Source organism: Bos indicus x Bos taurus, chromosome 17 (assembly GCF_003369695.1).
Source record: "Bos indicus x Bos taurus breed Angus x Brahman F1 hybrid chromosome 17, Bos_hybrid_MaternalHap_v2.0, whole genome shotgun sequence".
NCBI lineage: Eukaryota > Metazoa > Chordata > Mammalia > Artiodactyla > Bovidae > Bos > Bos indicus x Bos taurus.
This window is the reverse complement of record NC_040092.1, coordinates 50984567-51006715: the sequence shown is the minus strand read 5'-3', so window position 1 is coordinate 51006715 and position 22149 is coordinate 50984567. Positions and strand designations below refer to the sequence as shown.

Sequence of the window (22149 nt, the reverse complement as noted above, 5' to 3'; positions counted from 1 at the left end):
ACAATATTAAACACCACAACATTCTAATCATAGGAGTCCCAGAAGAAGAAGACAAAAAGAAAGACCATGAGAAAATACTTGAGGAGATAATAGTTGAAAACTTCCCTACAATGGCGAAGGAAATAATCACCCAAGTCAAAGAAACCCAGAGAGTCCCAAACAGGATAAACCCAAGGTGAAACACCCCAAGACACATATTAATCAATTTAACAAAGATCAAACACAAAGAACAAATATTAAAAGCAGCAAGGGAAAAACAACAAATAACACACAAGGGGATTCCCATAAAGATAACAGCTGATCTTTCAATAGAAACTCTTCAGGCCAGGAGGGAATAGCAAGACATACTTAAAGTGATGAAAGAAAATAACCTACAGCCCAGATTACTGTACCCAGCAAGGATCTCATTCAAATATGAAGGAGAAATCAAAAGCTTCTCAGACAAGCAAAAGCTGAGAGAATTCAGCACGACCAAACCAGCTCTCCAACAAATACTAAAGGATATTCTCTAGACAGGAGACACAAAAACGGTGTATAAACTCGAACCCAAAACAATAAAGTAAATGGCAATGGGATCATACTTATCAGTAATTACCTTAAACGTAAATGGGTTGAATGCCCCAACCAAAAGACAAAGACTGGCTGAATGGATACAAAAACAAGACCCCTACATATGTTGTCTACAGGAGACCCACCTCAAAACAGGGGACACATACAGACTGAAAGTGAAGGACTGGAAAAAGATATTCCATGCAAACAGAGATCAAAAGAAAGCAGGAGTAGCAATACTCATATCAGATAAAATAGACTTTAAAGCAAAGGCTGTAAAAAGAGACAAAGAAGGACACTACATAATGATCAAAGGATAAATCGAAGAAGGTATAACAATTATAAATATATATGCACCCTGTGGGAATTTTCTTTCCCGGGACTTGGAAATAGCAAACCTGAAAGAACAACGCTCGGACAGTCTCTGCAAAGACTGACAACTTTATTTCTGTAGTCAAGCCTTTTTATAGGAGCAAGGAACAAAGAGCTTAGAACATATGGCCAGCAGGGCACGTACAAGGCTAAGATATAATCAGTAAAAGATACTTCAAGGACCAGTGCCTTCTTAACGACCCATGTGTTTATCCATGACCCATTTTCTCAAGCAACGTCTTTAATGTTTAATCACTAAATTTTGGCTCTGAGCGTAGCCAAAGGCAGGAAATGTTTTTCAGCTATCAGTACACAATGCCTGGGTACTTCTGGCCCTTTGCCATTTCCCTGAGGACATTCTCCTTCAAGGCTATTTTGCACTGTGCCTCCCAACATATCCTCTTTTTGTTTTTAGTTTAAGCACGGCAGCTGCTAACTGGACTCCTTTGTGGGAGGCACGGAGTCTTGAGTAGAGACGTCTGTATCCTACAAACAAGGACAGAAAAAGCAGAGCAATTAATATATACATAAAAAGGTTGCCTCCTGAAAACCAAGTCCTGGGATCCAGAGAAGATAATGTTTTGGTTAAAGTATCATAAAATTGGGTGCTATATAATTCCTTAGATATTTTAACTTGAAAATTAGCAATTTGTCATTTTAGAAGGTTGATGTCCAAACTTGAGTTATCCGTGAGATCCTGCAAATGTGATTTAACTTTATCCCAAGGATATTCAGTGCCATTATAGGGCATGTTAGTCATACAGAAAGAAGTAAAATTCCAGTGACAACGTATATGTGTTTGGAAAGTAAGTTGCTGTACTTGATCTCCTACATTAATTACCACTGTTTGTAATTCATTAATTTGTGTTTGCAATTGTTGATCTATTTGAGCTTGTCGAGTCCAGAGATCATGGAAATCTTTGTGCCAAGCAGTTATAAAATCATGATTCTGTATAGAATTGTGTAGTGCCATACCAGATAGGGTTCCTACTGTAATAGATATTAGACTAAGGATCTTCTTGCCTGGAGAATCCCAGGGACGGTGGAGCCTGGCGGGCTGCTGTCTATGGGGTCTCACAGAGTTGGACACGACTGAAGTGACTTAGCTTAGCATTAGCATTATGCACTTTGATGTCTTTAAGCCATTTTTGAGTAACACTGAGAGAAATACAGAGTCGGTCCATGGTTCTGTTAGGTTAACAGGAAGCCACAATTCAGATCTCTGCTCGACTATTGCAATGTTGACATTATGATATGAAATAGTATGGTTTAAACATGTATACAAGGCACATGCTATACAATTAACAATCTTAGCAGAAAGATCTATATCAAAGTTACCTACAATAAACATGTATGGGAGGTGCACACAAGATTGGATATAACCTGTACTATTGTATAAAAAGGTATAGTTTTGAGGTTTTAAGGCTTTTGCAGTCCCATACACACTGGCAAAGCGCTCCAATGCAGCAGGAATCTTCCACACATGCCATTCCTCAGGTCCCACAATAGGGACTATGATTCTGGGTCAAGGTGGAGACAATCCCCCATTATACCAATTTAACAGTACGTCCTTATCAGTCCAAAATCTAGTATTGGTCTTATGAAATCCCCACACGTTGGACTTATTATACCAGGAACAGTTATGGTTCTTTTCTTGTTCCTCAGAGCAGTTCACAAACAATCCGTGGGGTCCCCAGTCAATGAATTTAAATACAGATTGATTTTTCTGAATGATAGAGGTTTTCCCAAACTGTCCCTGACAATCTGACCAATATAGAGATTGAATTGATTAGTTCCTTCTTCATGATACAACATCACATATTGGTTCTTCAGGCCGGAAGAGTGAATTAGTATAGTTAACTATTTGTCCAGGATAATGCCTCTCAGAGCCATTTAACAGGAAGGATGCGGTTGCAAACATTCCTATACGATAGGCAGAACCATTGTGTGCTGAGTAAGCCCACCATTGTGCAAATATGGTCATGCATTAAGGGTGAGATCCAAAACATTTGGGTAAGGTTTTGAATCCAATAGAAATATTTATTTTTCTCCCTTCATCTTCTTCATGAACTGGTCTTCGTGTTGACCATGGAGCTGGGAAGTGCAGGCTGTCACTGGTGAATACCACAGGGGCCTTGTCGACCCAATCCATTATGGATAACAAGGGTGGATTAGGTATGTATGCCCAGTAAACATATTCCGCACTTACCCCAGAGGAACAAGAGAGAATAGCTAGCATTGCCACAAACAGCTTATCTGGAGTCATGGGAGTTCCAGTAACTTTCAGTGTTTGTTCAGCCTGATGAGTCATATTTTTCACCTGAGCCCATGTCGGGTAGGGGTTCAGACGTTGACGTTTTCTCTTTGGCTCCGCTATGGTCATTGATGAGACCCTTCGTGTCAGCTGCGTCACCTGTTGGGGGAGTCCAGTCTCATGGTTCTTCTCAGTAATAGACATGGCAAAGTGGAACCAAGATTTCTTCTCCATCTGCAATGACAAGACCATAACCTTTGCCTAGGAGTCGTAAGATTCCTGGCGACCATTGATTAAACTGTTTATACCATATTGGTGTGTTGACTTCTAACAGTTGCTTACTGTTTTCCTCTGCAAAATGTCTGTCTGCACAAGTATCAGAACTTTTATTAAATTTAAAAAATTTAAGGAATAAAGAGTTAAAGATAATAACACTTGAGGATTCATAGGATAAGAAGTGTATCTTCTCTTCCATATTCCCCATTTCTGTTTTAATAATAATTTTAAGAGTATGATGGGCTCTTTCAATAATTGCTTGACCCTGGGGATTATAGGGTAACCCCGTGATGTGTGTTATATTCCATTCCATAAGAAATGAACGAAACAAGTGAGAGGTAAATGCAGGCCAATTATCTGTTTTTAAGACCGAAGGTATCCCCATAACAGGGAAGGTGAGTAAAAGTGTGAAAACGGTGTATTTGCTGGATTCTTAAGAGATAGGCACTGCCCATATAAAACCTGAAAATGTATCAACTGAAACAAAAAGCAAAGAAAACTTGCCTAAGGAGCAATGAGTGAAGTCAGATTGCCAAAGGGAGTTAGGCTGTTGCCCGTGAGGATTAACTCCCGAAACTGTGGTACATAAGTGCAGAGGAGCGCAGACGTCACAGGATTTAATGATATGTCTTGCTTCAGTGAGGGGAATATGGCATTTAGAGTGCAATCTTTTAGCATTGGTATGAAGATTAGCATGTTCGCCAATAGCAGACGTAAAGACAGGAGCTATGAACCTATCACCAGCATCATTTCTTGCTGCCAGGGGGCCAGGCAAACCTGAATGAGCACGTATATGTGCAATGAAGAAAGGTTCCGTACGTGATCGAATTAAGGCTTGAGTCCTTGAAAAGAGACTATATAATTCTTCATCTAGGTTGTATAAAAAGGTGGTAACAAAATTAGGGAAAAGGGAAGCAAGGTATTTGGAATCAGTATATACATTAAAAGATAATGGTTGAAGAGACAAAAGAGCATATAAAGCATACAATTCAAGTCTTTGTACTGAAGAATAGGTAGTGGGTAATTTCTCTTTGATATCAGGGCCCATGATCCCAGCTATGCCTTTCTTGTTGCCATCAATGAAATAGGTAGGTGCATTTGAAATAGGCTGGGAGGCAATGATATTAGTTACTAAAAATTTAGTACACTGTAGGAAGTCCCATAATTTTCCTTTCGGCAAATGGAATGAGATAACGTTCTGAAAATCATTTAATGCTATTTGCATGGTCATGGTATACTGTAAGGTAATTTGTAATTCCTTTTTTGTCAAGGGGACATGTATTGCATATGGATCAAATCCAGTTAAGGTTTGTACATGACTCCTTCCTGTTACAATTAGTTGCCCTATTTTCTCAATTATGATACGATTTTCTTTGACTGTTTAGTATGTAGATATATCTACTCTATCGGGCTGTTTTGAGCTATGACTGCAGTAGGTGAATATTTGGTGGGGAATATATATAAATAGACTGGTTGGGTTTGATCCAGCCGAGTTGAGAAAGATTGTTGAATGTGTTTTTCAACAAATTTTAATTCTTCTTCTGTTTCTTTTGTTAGCTGTCTAGGACTATTAGGGTCAAGAGGCCCCTCTAAAATTTTAAATAAATTTTGTAATGCATAGGTGGGAATGCCAATAGATGGCCGAAGCCAATTAATATCTCCTATCAATTTTTGAAAATTATTTAATGTGCGTAGAGAATGCATAGAGATTTGAGTTTTTTGAGGTTTTATCTTAGACTCTTCCATAACATGTCCTAAGTAATTAAAGGGTGCTTTCAATTGAATCTTATCTGGCACAACAAGCAGGCCATGATTTTGAAGAATGGTAGTGACTTAGTCATATAACTGTTGTAAACAGAGTTCAGATTCCATGGAGAGGAGTATATCATCCACATAATGAATTATGAAAGCAGTAGGATATTTATCTCTAATGGGTTGTAATAAAACAGATATGAGATATTGGCAAATGATAGGAGAGTTCATCATTCCCTGAGGCAAAACCTTCCACTGAAATATTTTAACAGGAGCCATGGGATGTATAGAAGGAACTGAAAAAGCAAAACGTTTTTTATCTTTAGGATGCAAAGGTATAGTAAAAAAGCAGTCTTGTATATCAGTAATAATTACAGACCATCCTTTTGGCACCATGGAAGGGGAGGGCAATCCAGGTTGTAAGGGCCCCATAGGAATCATAGTATTATTAACATTTCTTAAATCCTTCAACATTTGCCATTTTCCTGATTTCTTTTTTATTACAGAAACGGGAGAGTTCCATAGGGAAAATGAAGGCTGTATATGACTTTTCAGTAGTTGCTCACTTACTAATTGTGTGAGAGCTGCCAAGTTTCCTTTAGTCAGGGGCCACTGAGGTGTCCCTACTGGGGTATCAGATTCCCAGTCAAGAGGCAGCGGTGTTAACTCAATGGCCCCCATCAAAAAGTCTCATTTAGAGAAATCGTGGCTTTAATTTGTTCGAGAAAATCCCTTCCCCACAAATTAATAGGGATACTGGTAATATATGGTTTGGTGTAAGCTACAATTTGATCAGGACCATAAGCTTGTAAATAGGATGCATTGACGAAAGTTTGTGTAGCATTAGCCTTGCCTACCCCTAACAATCTGGACGGAGCCACAGTCTTACCCCATTCAAGAGGCCATTCTTCAGTTCTAATAATGGAAATGTTGGCTCCTGTATCCAACATACCTGTGAAATTTTTTCCCCGTATCTTTAGAGTAAGCATAGGTTTTTGATGTTCCTTCAATAAGGTAGATAGTGTGGCGGCAAGAATGGTGCTACCAAAACCCCCCTGCCTAATTTTATTAGATGCCTTCAATGGTCTAACATATGGCAAAAGTAATAATTGTGCAAAGTGCTCCCCTTTTTGTAAGTATACATTTCCTAACTTTACGACATTCACCATGACATGTATCTCTCCTTCATAATCTTCATCCACAACTTCAGTCAACACTACTAAACCTCTCATGGTATAACTGCTACGTCCCAAAATCAGTCCCACTGTTGTGGATGGGATCGGACTGTAATATCCAGTGGGGATTTTATGAGGATTGTATAATTCTATTAACTCCATGTCATAAGGACTAGGTATATCAATGTAAGCACTCTTAGATGTAGCTGCTTGTAGTGTCATGATGTGGGGTCCTCTTTTTGTAGTGGGGCTAGAGGATAGCCCCTTTACTAGTTTCCCTGTTGTTTCTGCTGTGCCTCTGTAGTTAATGCATTTCCATCCTTATCCAATTTGGAACGACATTCATTCAACCAATGGAATCCCTTTTTACATTTTGGGCAAACTCCTGGGGGCCTTTTTTTATTAGAAGTAGTATTATTTTTTGGAGAAGGCAATGGCAACCCACTCCAGTACTCTTGCCTGGAAAATCCCATGGACAGAGGAGCCTGGTAGGCTGCAGACCATGGGGTTGCAAAGAGTTGGGCACGACTGAGCAACTTCACTTTCACTTTTCACTCTCATGCATTGGAGAAGGAAATGGCAACCCACTCCAGTGTTCTTGCTTGGAGAATTCCAGGGATGGGGGAGCCTGGTGGGCTGCCGTCTATGGGGTCACACAGAGTTGGACATGACTGAAGCGATTTAGCAGTATTATTTTTAGCTGTTTGCACTGGCATGCGGCTTTGTTTTTTCATATGGCTGGCCTTCCTGAAGTTAAAACATTTAGCATTGGCAGCCTTTTGCACATTAAAATTTCTAGTGCCACTAATTTTGCTATATGGGACATAGATCTGATATCTCTACAAGCTTTCAAATACTCCATTAGAGAACCAGTTTCTCGAATTGGTCTAAGCACGGATCGACATTCCTCATTAGCATTTTTTCAAAGGCAAGTTGTTTTAAAATAATATTTTGTAAGATTTCATCCTTGATAGATTTTTTGATGGCATCCTTTAATTTTCCTATAAATTGGGAATATTCCTCTTCATGCCCTTGGGTAATCTTGACAAATGAACCATCAGAGTTAATACTATCAACCTTTGCCCATGCTTTGCAAGAAAATTCTTTAATGAAATACAACATCTGAGGGGTAATGTTAGCTAATTGCACAGTCATATTGGCCATGGCTCCTGTTCCAGTGAGTATATCATAGGTTAAATTGGCAGGGTTACCACGAGATTGCTGGTCAATCATCATTTGTCGGGCTTTGTCATCAACCCACATTTGCCACTGAAGTAATTGCTAAGAATTTAGAACCATCTTTGATACTTGAAAAGAATCATACGGCATCCAATGATCAGCCCATTCTCTGAGGAATTCTACACAGTAAGGAGAAGTAGGTCCATACAGAGAGCATGCTTTCTTAAAGCTAGACAACATACCAAAATCTAAACCAGCCCAAGTATTCTGGCCTTGGGCAGGTTGACCAAACTGTATTGGGAAAGCAAAAGTGCAAGCAGGCATCTCCCGAGGAGGAGTGAAATGGTTAGTACGAGCAAAGTTAGCAACTGCTGTTACAGGTGGAGCAGAAGGGAAAACCTCAGATTTGGGCTGTCCATTGAATGAAATGACCTCCGCTCTAAGTGGTTTCGGTTTCGACACATCCTGTATACATACATCTCCAAGCTGTTTTTCCAGGGATTGTGTCCGATTGAGCATAACATTCTTATATTTCAAAGCACCTTGCATATCTTGTTCCTCAAGCTCATATTCATGTAAAGACCGAACAGTCTTCACTTCCAAATCAACATTATGCCCTTCAATTTGTTCTATGACAGCCCATATGAATGACCATGTAACCCACCATTGAGGGGGAATACGGACTCCTTGCCAATATGCTCGCAAAACATTATTCTTAACCCTTTTCCATATGTCTAGATTGAGCGTCCCTTCCTCTGGGAACCATGGATTATGTTCCAGTAATATATGATAGCAGTTGTTCAACTGACTCTTGAAACATTAACACCATTTTGTTTTAAAAAGTGATGCATTATAGAAATGAAAGGAATCTTACTGCTAGGTTGTCCCATCCTGCTTACCTCTTTCTGCAGGGCTCACTGCTTTGTTCAGTCTTCCTATCAAGTCCCTGTTCGGGCGCCACCTGTGGGAATTTTCTTTCCCAGGACTTGGAAACAGCGAACCTGAAAGAACAATGCTCGGACAGTCTCTTCAAGGACTGACAACTTTATTTCTGCAGTCAAGTCTTTTTATAGGAACAAGGAAAAAAGAGCTTAGAATATATGGCCAGCAGGGCACATACAAGGCTAAGATATAATCAGTAAAAGATACTTCAAGGACCATGTTCTTAACGTTCTTAATGACCTATGTGTTTATCCATGACCCATTTTCTCAAGCAACGTCTTTGATGTTTAATTGCTAAATTTTGGCTCCGAGCATAGCCAAAGGCAGGAAATGTTTTTCAGCTATCAGTAAACAATGCCTGGGTACTTCTGGCCCTTCGCCATTTCCCCAAGGACCTTCTCCTTCAAGGCTATTTTGCACTGCGCCTCCCAACACACCCAACATAGGAGCACCACAATATGTAAGACAAATGCAAACAAATATGAAAGGGGACATTAACAATAATACAATAATAGTGGAGAATTTAATACCCCGCACACACCTATGCATAGATCAACTAAACAGAAAATTAACAAAGAAACATAAACGTTAAATGATACAATAGACCAACTAGACCTAATTGATATCTATAGGACATTTTACCCCAAAACAATGAATTTCACCTTTTTCTCAAGCGCACATGGAACCTTCTCCAGGATAGATCACATCCTGGGCCATAAATCTAGCCTTGGTAAATTCAAAAAAATTGAAATCATTCCAAGCATCTTTTCTGACCACAATGCAGTAAGATTAGATCTCAATTACAGGAGAAAAAATATTAAAAATTCCAACAAATGGAGGCTGAACAACACGCTGCTGAATAACCAACAAATCACAGAAGAAATAAAAAAAGAAATCAAAATATGCATAGAAACAAATGAAAATGAAAACACAACAACCCAAAACCTATGGGAAACTGTAAAAGCAGCGCTAAGGGGAAAGTTCATAGCAATACAGGCATACCTCAAGAAATAAGAAAAAAAGTCAAATAAATAACCTAACTCTACACCTAAAGCAACTAGAAAAGGAAGAAATGAAGAACCCCAGGGTTAGTAGAAGGAAAGAAATCTTAAAAATTAGGGCAGAAATAAATGCAAAAGAAAAAAGGAGACCATAGCAAAAATCAACAAAGCCAAAAGCTGGTTCTTTGAAAGGATAAATAAAATTGACAAACTATTAGCCAGACTCATCAAGAAACAAAGGGAGAAAAATCAAATCAATAAAATTAGAAATGAAAATGGAGAGATCACAACAGACAACACACAAATACAAAGGATCATAAGAGACTACTGCTGCTGCTGCTGCTGCTGCTAAGTCACTTCAGTCGTGTCTGACTCTGTGTGACCCCATAGATGGCCGCCCACGAGGCTCTGCCATCCCTAGGATTCTCCAGGCAAGAACACTGGAGTGGGTTTCCATTTCCTTCTCCAATGCATGAAAGTGAAAAGTGAAAGTGAAGTTGCTCAGTCATGTCAGATTTCTACGACCCCATGGACTGCAGCCCACCAGGCTCCTCCCCATCCATGGGATTTTCCAGGCAAGAGTACTGGAGTGGGGTGCCATTGCCTTCTCCAATGGACAACGTGGAAGAAATGGTCAAATTCTTAGAAAAGTAAAACTTTCCAAAACTGGACCAGGAGAAATAGAAAATCTTAACAGACCCATCACAAGCACAGACATTGAAACTGTAATCAGAAATTTTCCAGCAAACAAAAGCCCAGGTCCAGATGGCTTCACAGCTGAATTCTACCAGAAATTTAGAGAAGAGGTGACACCTATCCTACTCAAACTCTTCCAGAAAATTGCAGAGGAAGGTAAACTTCCAAACTCATTCTATGAGGCCACCATCACCCTAATACCAAAACCTGACAAAGATCCCACAAAAAAAGAAAACTACAGGCCAATATCACTGATGAATATAGATGCAAAAATCCTTAACAAAATTCTAGCAATCAGAATCCAACAACACATTAAAAAGATCATACACCATGACCAAGTGGGCTTTATCCCAGGGATGCAAGGATTCTTCAATATCTGCAAACCAATCAATGTAATACACCACATTAACAAATTGAAAAATATAAACCATATGATTATCTCAATAGATTCAGAGAAAGCCTTTGATAAAATTCACCATCCATTTATGATAAGAACTCTCCAGAAAGCAGGAATAGAAGGAACATACCTCAACATAATAAAAGCTATATATGACAAACCCACAGCAAACATTATCCTCAATGGTGAAAAACTGAAAGCATTTCCACTAAAGTCAGGAACAAGACAAGGGTGCCCACTCTCACCACTACTATTCAACATAGTTTTGGAAGTTTTGGCCACAGCAATCAGAGCAGAAAAAGAAATAAAAGGAATCCAAATCGGAAAAGAAGAAGTAAACCTCTCACTGTTTGCAGGTTACAGGATCATCTACATAGAAAACCCTAAAGACTTCACCAGAAAATTACTAGAGTGAATCAATTAATATATTAAAGTTGCAGGATATAAAATCAACACATAGAAATTCCTTGCATTCCTATACACTAATAATGAGAAAATAGAAAGAGAAATTAAGGAAACAATTCCATTCACCATTGCAATGAAAAGAATAAAATACTTAGGAATATATCTACCTGAAGAAACTAAAGACCTATATATAGAAAACTATAAAACACTGATGAGAGAAATCAAAGAGGACACTAATAGATGGAGAAAAATACCATGTTCATGGATTGGAAGAATCAATATAGTGAAAATGAGTATACTATCCAAAGCAATCTATAGATTCAATGCAATCCCTATCAATCTGCCAATGGTATTTTTCACAGAGCTAGAACAAATAATTTCACAATTTGTATGGAAATGCAAGAAACCTCAAATAGCCAAAGCAATCTTGAGAAAGAAGAATGGAACTGGAGGAATCAACCTGCCTGACTTCAGGCTCTACTACAAAGCCACAGTCATCAAGACAGTATGGTACTGGCACAAAGACAGAAATATAGATCAATGGAACAAAATAGAAAGCCCAGAGATAAATCCACACAACTATGGAAACTTATCTTTGACAAAGGAAGCAAGAATATACAGTGGAGAAAAGAAAATCTCTTTAACAAGTGGTGCTGGGAAAACTGGTCAACCACTTGTAAAAGAATGAAACTAGAACACTTTCTAACATCATACACAAAAATAAACTCAAAATGGATTAATGATCTAAACATAAGACCAGAAACTATAAAAATCTTAGAGGAGAACATAGGCAAAACACTCTCCGACATACATCACAGCAGGATCCTCTATAACATACCTCCCAGAATGTTGGAAATAAAAGCACAAATAAACAAATGGGATCTAATCAAAATTAAAAGCTTCTGCACAACAAAAGAAACTATAAGCAAAGTGAAAAGACAGCCTTCAGAATGGGAGAAAATAATAGCAAATGAAGCAACTGACAAACAACTAATCTCAAAAATATACAAGCAACTCCTGTAGCTCAATTCCAGGAAAATAAACAACCCAATCAAAAAATGGGCCAAAGAACTAAATAGACATTTCTCCAAAGAAGACATACATATGGCTAACAAACACATGAAAAGATGCTCAACATGACTCATTATCAGAGAAATGCAAATCAAAACCACAATGAAGTACCATTTTATGCCAGTCAGAATGGCTGCGATCCAAAAGTCTACAAGCAATAAATGCTGGAAAGGAAGTGGAGAAAAGGGAACCCTCTTACACTGTTGGTGGGAATGCAACTAGTACAGCCACTATGGAGAACAATGTGCAGATTCCTTAAAAAACTGGAAATAGAAATGCCATAAGACCCAGAAATCCCACTGCTGGGCATACACTCCGAGGAAATCAGAATCGAAAAAGACACGTGTACCCCAATGTTCATTGCAGCACTGTTTCTAATAGCCAGGACATTGAAGCAACCTAGATGTCCATCAGCAGAGGAATGGATAAGAAAGCAGTGGTACATATACACAATGGAGTATTACTCAGCCATGAAAAAGAATACATTTGAATCAGTTCTAATGAGGTGGATGAAACTGAAGCCTATTATACAGAGTGAAGCCAGAAAGAAAAACACCAATACAGTATCAGATCAGATCAGATCAGTCGCTCAGTCGTGTCCGATTCTTTGCAACCCCATGAATCACAGCACACCAGGCCTCCCTGTCCATCACCAACTCCTGGAGTTTACTGAGACTCACGTCCATCAAATCAGTGATACCATCCAGCCATCTCATCCTCTGTCGTCCCCTTCTCCTCCTGCCCCCAATCCCTCCCAGCATCAGAGTCTTTTCCAATGAGTCAACTCTTTGCATGAGGTGGGCAAAGTACTGGAGTTTCAGCTTTAGCATCATTCCTTCCAAAGAAATCCCAGGGCTGATCTCCTTCAGAATGGACTGGTTGGATCTCCTTGCAGTCCAAGGGACTCTCAAGATTCTTCTCTAACACCACAGTTCAAAAGCATCAATTCTTCCGCACTCAGCCTTCTTCACAGTCCAACTGTCACATCCATACGTGACCAGAGGAAAAACCATAGCCTTGACTAGATGGACCTTTGTTGGCAAAGTAATGCCTTTGCTTTTGAATATGCTATCTAGGTTGGTCATAACTTTCCTTCCAAGGAGTAAGCCTCTTTTAATTTCATGGCTGCAGTCACCATCTGCAGTGATTTTGGAGCCCAGAAAAATAAATTCTGACACTGTATCCCCATCTATTTCCCATGAAGTGATAGGACCAGATGCCATGATCTTCGTTTTCTGACTGTTGAACTTTAAGCCAACTTTTTCACTCTCCACCTTCACTTTCATCAAGAGGCTTTTTAGTTCCTCTTCACTTTCTGCCATAAGGATGGTGTCATCTGCATATCTGAGGTTATTGATATTTCTCCTGGCAAACGATTCCAACTTGTGTTTCTTCCAGTCCAGCGTTTCTCATGATGTATTCTGCATATAAGTTAAATAAACAGGGTGACAATATACAGCCTACTAACACATATATATGGAATTTTGAAAGATGGTAATGATAACCCTGTATGTGAGACAGCAAAAGAGACACAGATGCATAGAACAGTCTTTTGGACTCTGTGGGAGAGGGAGGCAGGGAATGATTTGGGAGAATGGCAGTAAAACATGTATAATATAAGAAACGAATTGCCAGTCCAGGTTCGATGCAGGATACAGGAAGCTTGGGGCTGGTGCACTGGGATGACCCAGAGGGATGGTATGGGGATCGAGGTGGGCGGGGGGTTCAGGATGGGGAACACATGTATACCCACAGTGGATGCATGTTGATGTATGGCAAACCCAATACAATATTGTAAAGTAAAAAAGAAAATAAGATAATAAAAAATAAATAAAATAAAACAAAACAAAAAAATAATTTCTATTGAGGGCCAATTATGGGCTAAACACACATCAAAAGTGTTTTCAGTGTAGCATAGTATACATTTATACCTGTGGCGGATTCATTTTGATATTTGGCAAAACTAATACAATTATGTAAAATTTAAAAATAAAATAAAATAAAAAAAAAAAAAAGAAAATGCATATGTGGTTTGAGACTTAGTCAAGTTTATGAACGTGAAATATATTATCAGATTCATAATGTCAAAATCAAAAGAGTTCCAGGCACCTATTTTAGTGAACTAGACTTATGGTATATGAGACAAAAAATAACTGCATTCTTAAAGCACTTCCTTTTAACCACCCTGTCCTGGAGATATATCAAACGAATCCTGAAGCACTTTTATTTACTTTTGCATCTTATTGGACAATCTAATTATTTCAGTTTATTTTTTTTAAATCACAATAGAATATGGTCAAATCTAAACACACGATACTGTGTGATACAAACTAGAATTTCCACCTAATTTCCATAATCTCAAAACCCTTCCATGAGAAAGGTAGGGGAGTGGTAAATAAGGCCAAGTGGGTTTTATTGGTCAGTTTTGGTATTTGTTTTACTCTTCCTCCTTGATTCTGACTTTCTGCCCTCAACTCCCACCATTCGGTATACTTCTTGCTTTTTTAAGCTTTTGAAAATGGAAGGCTAAATGGGCAATGTAACAAAGGTGGACAGGTCTTACGTGGTTGATGATGTTGAATTGTTTCATTTACATTTAATTATTTCATTTTGATTGTTTTGTAAGGACTTCGCCCATCTCTGTTCTGCATTTTCCAGTTTAGGTCGTACTGCTGCTAAACGGCAGCTTACACCTCCGCTAACAGTCCCTGACTTCCAGTGATCCACCTCATATTGCATCTTTCTAAGTGACTTTGACCCTCCAGTCTGGCCTCGTGACCACAGTTCTTTCCAAAGGACTCAAGTCCTGGCCTCTTTCCACTAGGTATGCCTGTGGTCAACAGGACCAAACAGCTTGCCCCACCACTTGTGTGACTGTAGCTTGCTCAAACCCTATGCTGTTCTCTGCATTTAGCCATTGGAGGCAGCTACAGTCATTGTTGTGCCTTTGGAATTTTCACAGGAAAGACAGACTTTCTCATGAAGCTTTTTCATCTCTAAAACCTCCAGGAGATACAGGTCAAGATTACTCCTTTCTTCTGGAAGCACCAGAACCAGACTAATAATGTGCGCTGCGCAAACAAAACTTAAGGGTTCAGAAGTCAATGTCGACTCCCTACAAGCAGCCCCATGCTCTGCACATGCTTTTCTTCGAAACAAACCAGCTAAAAGGACAATCCTACTTTTACGTCACATTATTTATACAAAGGTATTTGACTATTATTATGCCTGGAAAATCCCATGGACAGAGGAACCTGGAAGGCTGCAGTCCATGGGGTCGCTGAGGGTCAGACACGACTGAGCGACTTCACTTTCACTTTTCATTTCATGCATTGGAGAAGGAAATGGCAACCCACTCCAGTGTTCTTGCCTGGAGAATCCCAGGGACGGGGGAGCCTGGTGGGCTGCCGTCTATGAAGTCACACAGAGTCGGACACGACTGAAGTGACTTAGCAGCAGCAGCAGCAGCAGCAGCAGCAGCAGCAGCAGTTAGTAATGGGAACTTGAAGATTCTGAACAGAATAGTGAGTGACATAACCAGAGGGAGGCCTTTAAGAACAGTATTAAGCACCTTTGCTAACCTTACACTTTTATGGATCAGTAAGCTCAATCTGTTTTTGACTGAAGAGTAGCAGTTTGTTATTTTCAGTCAGTTGTTGGGTTATAGTGAACTCTGAGGTATAAAAATATCAGAAGCTGTGCAACACAAAAGAGAAATCCAAGATTGGTTATCTTGTTTTCTGAGGAGGACCAAATATTTTTTATTTTCATATATAATTTCTGCTTCAATACAGTGGCAAAAATCTAAATGATGTGACTTAATACATATTTTCCTTTTATAGATCCACTGGATTTTGCAAGTTTTTATTTGCCAGAGGTTAGACTTTTAATGTTTTAATTATATTTGCTAAAATATTCTAATTCATACGAACATTACAGAATTGACTGGTTTTCTAAGATTATTAGCTTAGTCTATAATCCTGCATTAAAGCTTTTTGATTTTAATCTTCAGAAGGCTTGAAAAATAATCAATAAAAGCAAGAACTCTTATGGCTTGGGTTTAAATCCTTTTTATTATAATTGAATTAGTTCCCCTATCTTGGCCCAGAGAAGCCTTTGTAATTTTCTGTTAAGCTTTCAGAAGTGGCTTGCATTATGTAATCAGATAAGAAATAAAATAAACCCTTTACTTAACAATATTATTTTTAAAAAGCACCACTGATTTAGTCTATAATACACTGTTGACAAAATAAATTAATAACAATGAAAAACACTAGTTTGAAAGGAGTGATTGCTGAGCTTTCATTTAAATTTAAATTTAGACAAAAATAGCTAAAGTAGTCTTGTTGCCTAAAATTACCTTGTTCAAATCTTTCCCATTAGAAAGAATGATATTTGCAAATCAAACAGATTAGTTTTCAACACACATAGATGAGTCCTCTTCTTTGAAAATTTCTCATTATTTTAAAAATATGATACTATATTTAAACACAGCAATGGAATTCCAGTTTGCATCCTGTTCTTTACTTGATGAAGGAGATTTTACTGTAACATGCTTTTCAAACTTCAAAAGTTGGTAGGAAAACTAAATTAGCTTGTGGAGAATCAAGTTAAAAGTGGTATATTTTGGTTCTATCTGTGCCCAATGAAAACTATGTCCAGTTGGACTTAAACTGGACATTGTAATTCCCACTGAGTTTCCTCAAATTCTCAATTTCCTGATCAGCCTCACAGTTAGAGGACTGAGCCAGGCTATTACAAAGTCCTGGAGGAATTTCTACTTGCAAATGCATAAAGATGCACAAATATGAATATTTTGTGACCTAGAGCTAATATGTGAAGGACATGATGGACACATACAGTTATCCCAAGTTCTCACAGACATTTTAGTGGGGAAAAATGTCACCACTCTTCCGACATATTTGATAAGTAAAAAAGGCCTTAACAAAATCCCTGGATTCCAGTTAATACCATTTGCTAACCCTCTTGTATGGACCAGACCCCTATGCTTATTAAAAACACAAAAGCAGTGAGGTGTTGCTGCTGCTGATGCTGCTAAGTCGCTTCAGTCATGTCCGAATCTGTGCGACCCCATAGACGGCAGCTTCCCCTTCCCTGGAATTCTACAGGCAAGAACACGGGAGTGGGTTGCCAATGCATGAGAGTGAAAAGTGAAAGTGAAGTCGCTCAGTCTTGTCCGACTCCCAGCGACCCATGGACTGCAGCCTACCAGGCTCCTCCGTCCATGGGATTTTCCAGGCAAGAGTACTGGAGTGGGGTGCCATTGCCTTCTCCGAGTGAGGTGTTAATACCTGCTAAGTATTGAAATGGGTTAAAACAATCAGAGAAACTGATTTCATAAAACAGAACTGAACTGAGCATCAAAGGAAAGAAGGCTATGTCAAAGAGCCAGACTAGAGGAGTACAGCTGGCCCCACTTGGCTCTCTCTTCAATCTGCCATCAGAGGCAGCCAAAGCCTCTGACATGTGTGAGCAGACTTACATGGGATTTGGACGATGTGTTTAGAAAAACAATGAAAAAGTTACATTTTATGGAAAAGTATGCATACTAGGGAAGTATCAGTTCAGTTCAGTCGCTCAGTGGTGTCTGACTCTTTGTGACCCCATGAACCACAGCACACTAGGCCTCCCTGTCCATCACCAACTCCCAGAGTTTACCCAAACTCATGTCCATTGGGTTGGTGATGCCATCCAACCATCTCATCCTCTGTTATCCCCTTCTCCTCCGGCCTTCAATCTTTACCAGCATCAGGGTCTTTTCCAATGAATCACTTATTTGCATGAGGTGGCCACAGTGTTGGCGTTTCAGCTTCAGCATCAGTCCTTCCAATGAACACCCAGGACTGATGTCCTTTAGGATGGATTGGTTGGATCTCCTTGCAGTCCTAGGGACTCTCAAGAGTCTTCTCCAACACCACAGTTCAAAAGCATCAGTTCTTCAGCGCTCAGCTTTCTCTGTAGTCTAACTCTCACATCCATACATGACTACTGGAAAAACCATAGCTTTAACTAGATGGACCTTTGTTGGCAAAGTAATGTCTCTGCTTTTTAATATGCTGTCTAGGTTGGTCATAACTTTCCTTCCAAAGAGCAAGCATCTTTTAATTTCATGCCTGCAGTCACCATTGACAGTGATTTTGGAACCCAAAAAATAAAGTCAGTCACTGTTTCCAGTTTTTCTGCATCTATTTCCCATGAAGTGATGGGACCAGATGCCATGATCTTCATTTTCTGAGGGTTGAGTTTTCAGCCAACTTTGTCACTCCTCTTTCACTTTCATTAAGAGGCTCTTTACTTCTTCTTTACTCTGCCATAAGGGTGGTGTCATCTGCATATCTGAGGTTATTGATATTTCTCCTGGCAATCTTGATTCCAGCTTGTGCTTCTTCCAGCCCAGCATTTCTCATGATGTACTCTGCATATAAGTTAAATAGGTGGCAATATACAGCCTTGATGTACTCTTTTTCCTATTTGGAACCAGTCTGTTGTTCCATGTCCAGTTCTAATTGTTGCTTCCTGACCTGCATACAGGTTTCTCAAGAGGCAGGTCAGGTGGTCTGGTATTCCCATCTTTTTCAGAATTTTCCACAGTTTATTGTGATCCTCAGTCGTGTCCAATTCTTTGCAACCCCATGGACTGCAGCATGCCAGTCCTCCTTGTCCATCACCAACTCCCAGAGTTTACTCAAACTCAAGTCCATTGAGTCGGTGATGCCATCCAACCATCTCATCTTCTGTTGTCTCCTTCTCTTTCTTGCCTTAAATTTTTCCCAGCATCAGGGGCTTTTCAAATGAGTCAGTTCTTCGCATCAGGTGGCCAAAGTATTGGAGTTTCAGCTTCAGCATCAGTTCTTACCGTGAATGTTCCAGACTTAATTTCCTTTAGGATGGACTGGTTGGATCTACTTGCAGCCCATAGGACTCTCAAGAGTCTTCTCCAACACCACAGTTCAAAAGCATCAATTTTTCAGCTCTCAGCTTTCTTTACAGTCCAACTCTCACATCCATACATGACTACTGGGCTTCCCTTGTGGCTCAGCTGGTAAAGAATCTCCCTGCAATGCATGAGACCTGAGTTTTATCCCTGGGTTGGGAAAGGCTACCCACTTCAGTATTCTGGCCTGGAGAATTCCATGGACTGTATAGCTCATGGGGTTGCAGAGTAAGACATGACTGAGTGACTTTCACTTTCACTTTAGGAAAGTATAGAAACTGGTTAAATAGATCAAGTGGGAGAAAAACTTCAGGAGGCTCTGAAGTCAGGTATGATACAGAAGTATGAATACCAGCACCAACATCAATGTCAACACATACTGAGGCTCTACAGTGGATCCAATAGTATGTGTGTGGCTCAATTCCTTCAGTCATGTCCAACTCTTTGCAACCCTATGGACTATAGCCCACCAGGCTCCTCTGTACGTAGGATTCTCCAGGCAAGAATACTGGAGTGGGTTGCCACTGCCTGCTCCAGTCAACACTATACTGAGATTGAATATAAATTATATCGTTTTATTCCCCACCACATAAGAGAATAAGAATTGTTATAATCTCATTTTATTAGTGAAGAAAAAGAGTCTGGAGGTGGTTAAATATTTTCCAAGGATAAAATGTTAATATATGGTCAGTATGACCTCAAGAGGAGGTGATGAAATTCCAGTTAAGGTATTTAACAGAATCATCTTTAGGATTTTAAAGTGCTGCATTCAATATGTCAGCTAATTTGGTAAACTCAGCAGTGGCCACAGGACTAGAAAAGCCCAGTTTTATTCCAATCCCAAAGATGGGAAATGTCAAAAAATGTTCAAACAACTGCAATACTGTGCTCATTTCATATGCTAGAAAGGTTATTGTCAAAATCCTTCAAGCTAGGCTTCAGGAGTACGTGAACCAAGAACATCTATATGTACAAGCTGGATTTTGAAAAGGCAGAAGAACCAGATATCAAATTGCCAACACTCACTGAATCATAGAGAAAGCAAAGGAATTCCAGAAAAAACGTCTAGTTCTGCTTCATTGACTATGTGGATCACAACAAACTGGAAAATTCTTAAAGAGACAAGAATACCAGACCACTTCACCCATTTCCCAAAAAACCTGAATGCAGGACAAGAAGCAACACTTATAACGGGACATGGAAAAAATGGTTCAAAATTGGGAAAGGAGCACAATAAGGCTGAATACTGTCACCCGGCTTATTTAACTTATATTCAGAATGTATCATGAGAAATGCCAGGCTGGATGAATCACAAGTTGGAATCAAACACTGGGACAAAAATCAACAACCTCAGATATCCCCTCTAATGACAGAAAGTGAAGAGGAACTAAAGAGCCTCTTGATGAGGGTGAAAAATCTGCCTTGAAACTCAACATTCAAACAACTAAAATCATGATATCCAGCCCCATTACTTCATGGCAAATAGAAGGGGAAAAAGTAGAATCAGTGACAGATTTTATTTTTCTGGGCTCCAAAATCACTGCAGATGGTGACGGCGGCCATGAAATTAAAAGATGCTTGCCCCTTGGAAGAAGCTATGACAAACCTAGACAGCATATTAAAAAGCAGAGATATCATTTTGCTGACAAAGATTCGCAAAGTCAAAGCTGTAGTTTTTCCAGTAGTCATATTTTGATGTAAGGACTCGACCATCAGATCAGATCAGTCGCTCAGTTGTGTCTGCGTCTTTGTGCCCCATGAATCTCAGCATCCAAGGCCTCCCTGTCCATCACCAACTCCCGGAGTTCACTCAGACTCACGTCCATCGAGTCAGTGATGCTATCCAGCCATCTCATCCTCTGTCGTCCCCTTCTCCTCCTGCCCCCAATCCCTCCCAGCATCAGAGTCTTTTCCAATGAGTCAACTCTTCGCATGAGGTGGCCAAAGTACTGGAGTTTCAGCTTTAGCATCATTCCTTCCAAAGATATCCCAGGGCTGATCTCCTTCAGAATGGACTGGTTGGATCTTCTTGCAGTCCAAAGGACTCTCAAGAGTCTTCTCTAACACCACAGTTCAAAAGCATCAGTTCTTAGGCGCTCAGCCTTCTTCACAGTCCAACTCTCACATCCATACACGACCACTGGAAAAACCATAGCCTTGACTAGACGGACCTTTGTTGGCAAAGTAATGTCTCTGCTTTTGAATATGCTATCTAAGTTGGTCATAACTTTGCTTCCAAGAGTAAGCGTCGTTTAATTTCATGGCTGCAGTCACCATCTGCAGTGATGTTGGGGCCCACAAAAATAAAGTCTGACACTGTTTCCACTGTTTCCCCATCTATTTCACAAGAAGTGAAGGGACTGGATGCCATGATCTTCGTTTTCTGAATGTTGAGCTTTAAGCCAACTTTTTCACTCTCCACCTTCACTTTCATCAAGAGGCTTTTGAATTCCTCTTCACTTTCTGCCATAAGGGTGGTGTCATCTGCATATCTGAGGTTATTGATATTTCTCCCAGCAATCTTGATTCTAGCTTGTGTTTCTTCCAGTGCAGAGTTTCTCATGATGTACTCTGCATGTAAATTAAATAAACAGGGTGACAATATACAGCCTTGATGTACTCCTTTTCCTATTTGGAACCAGTCTGTTGTTCCGTGAACAGTTCTAACTGTTGCTTCCTGACCTGCATACAGATTTCTCAAGAGGCAGATCAGGTGGTCTGGTATTCCCATCTCTTTCAGAATTTTCCACAGTTTATTGTGATCCACACAGTCAAAGGCTTTGGCATAGTCAATAAAGCAGAAATAGATGTTTTTCTGGAACTCTCTTGCTTTTTCCATGATCCAGCACATGTTAGCAATTTGATCTCTGGTTCCTCTGCCTTTTCTAAAACCAGCTTGAACATCAGAAGTTCCTAGTTCGCATATTGCTGAAGCCTGGCTTGGAGAATTCTGAGCATTACTTTCCAAGCGTGTGAGATGAGTGCAATTGTGCGGTAGTTTGAGCATTCTTTGGCATTGCCTTTCTTTGGATTGGAATGAAAACTGACGTTTTCCAGTCCTGTGGCCACTGCTGAGTTTTCCAAATTTGCTGGCATATTGAGTGCAGCACTTTCACAGCATCATC

At 39.7% G+C, this 22149-nt stretch overlaps 1 pseudogene; it reads right to left on the bottom strand.

The window, feature by feature from the left end:
- Positions 1-1112: 1112 nt before the first annotated feature.
- LOC113875166 lies at positions 1113-3405 on the bottom strand (annotated as a pseudogene).
- Between the last annotated feature and the right edge of the window lie 18744 nt (positions 3406-22149).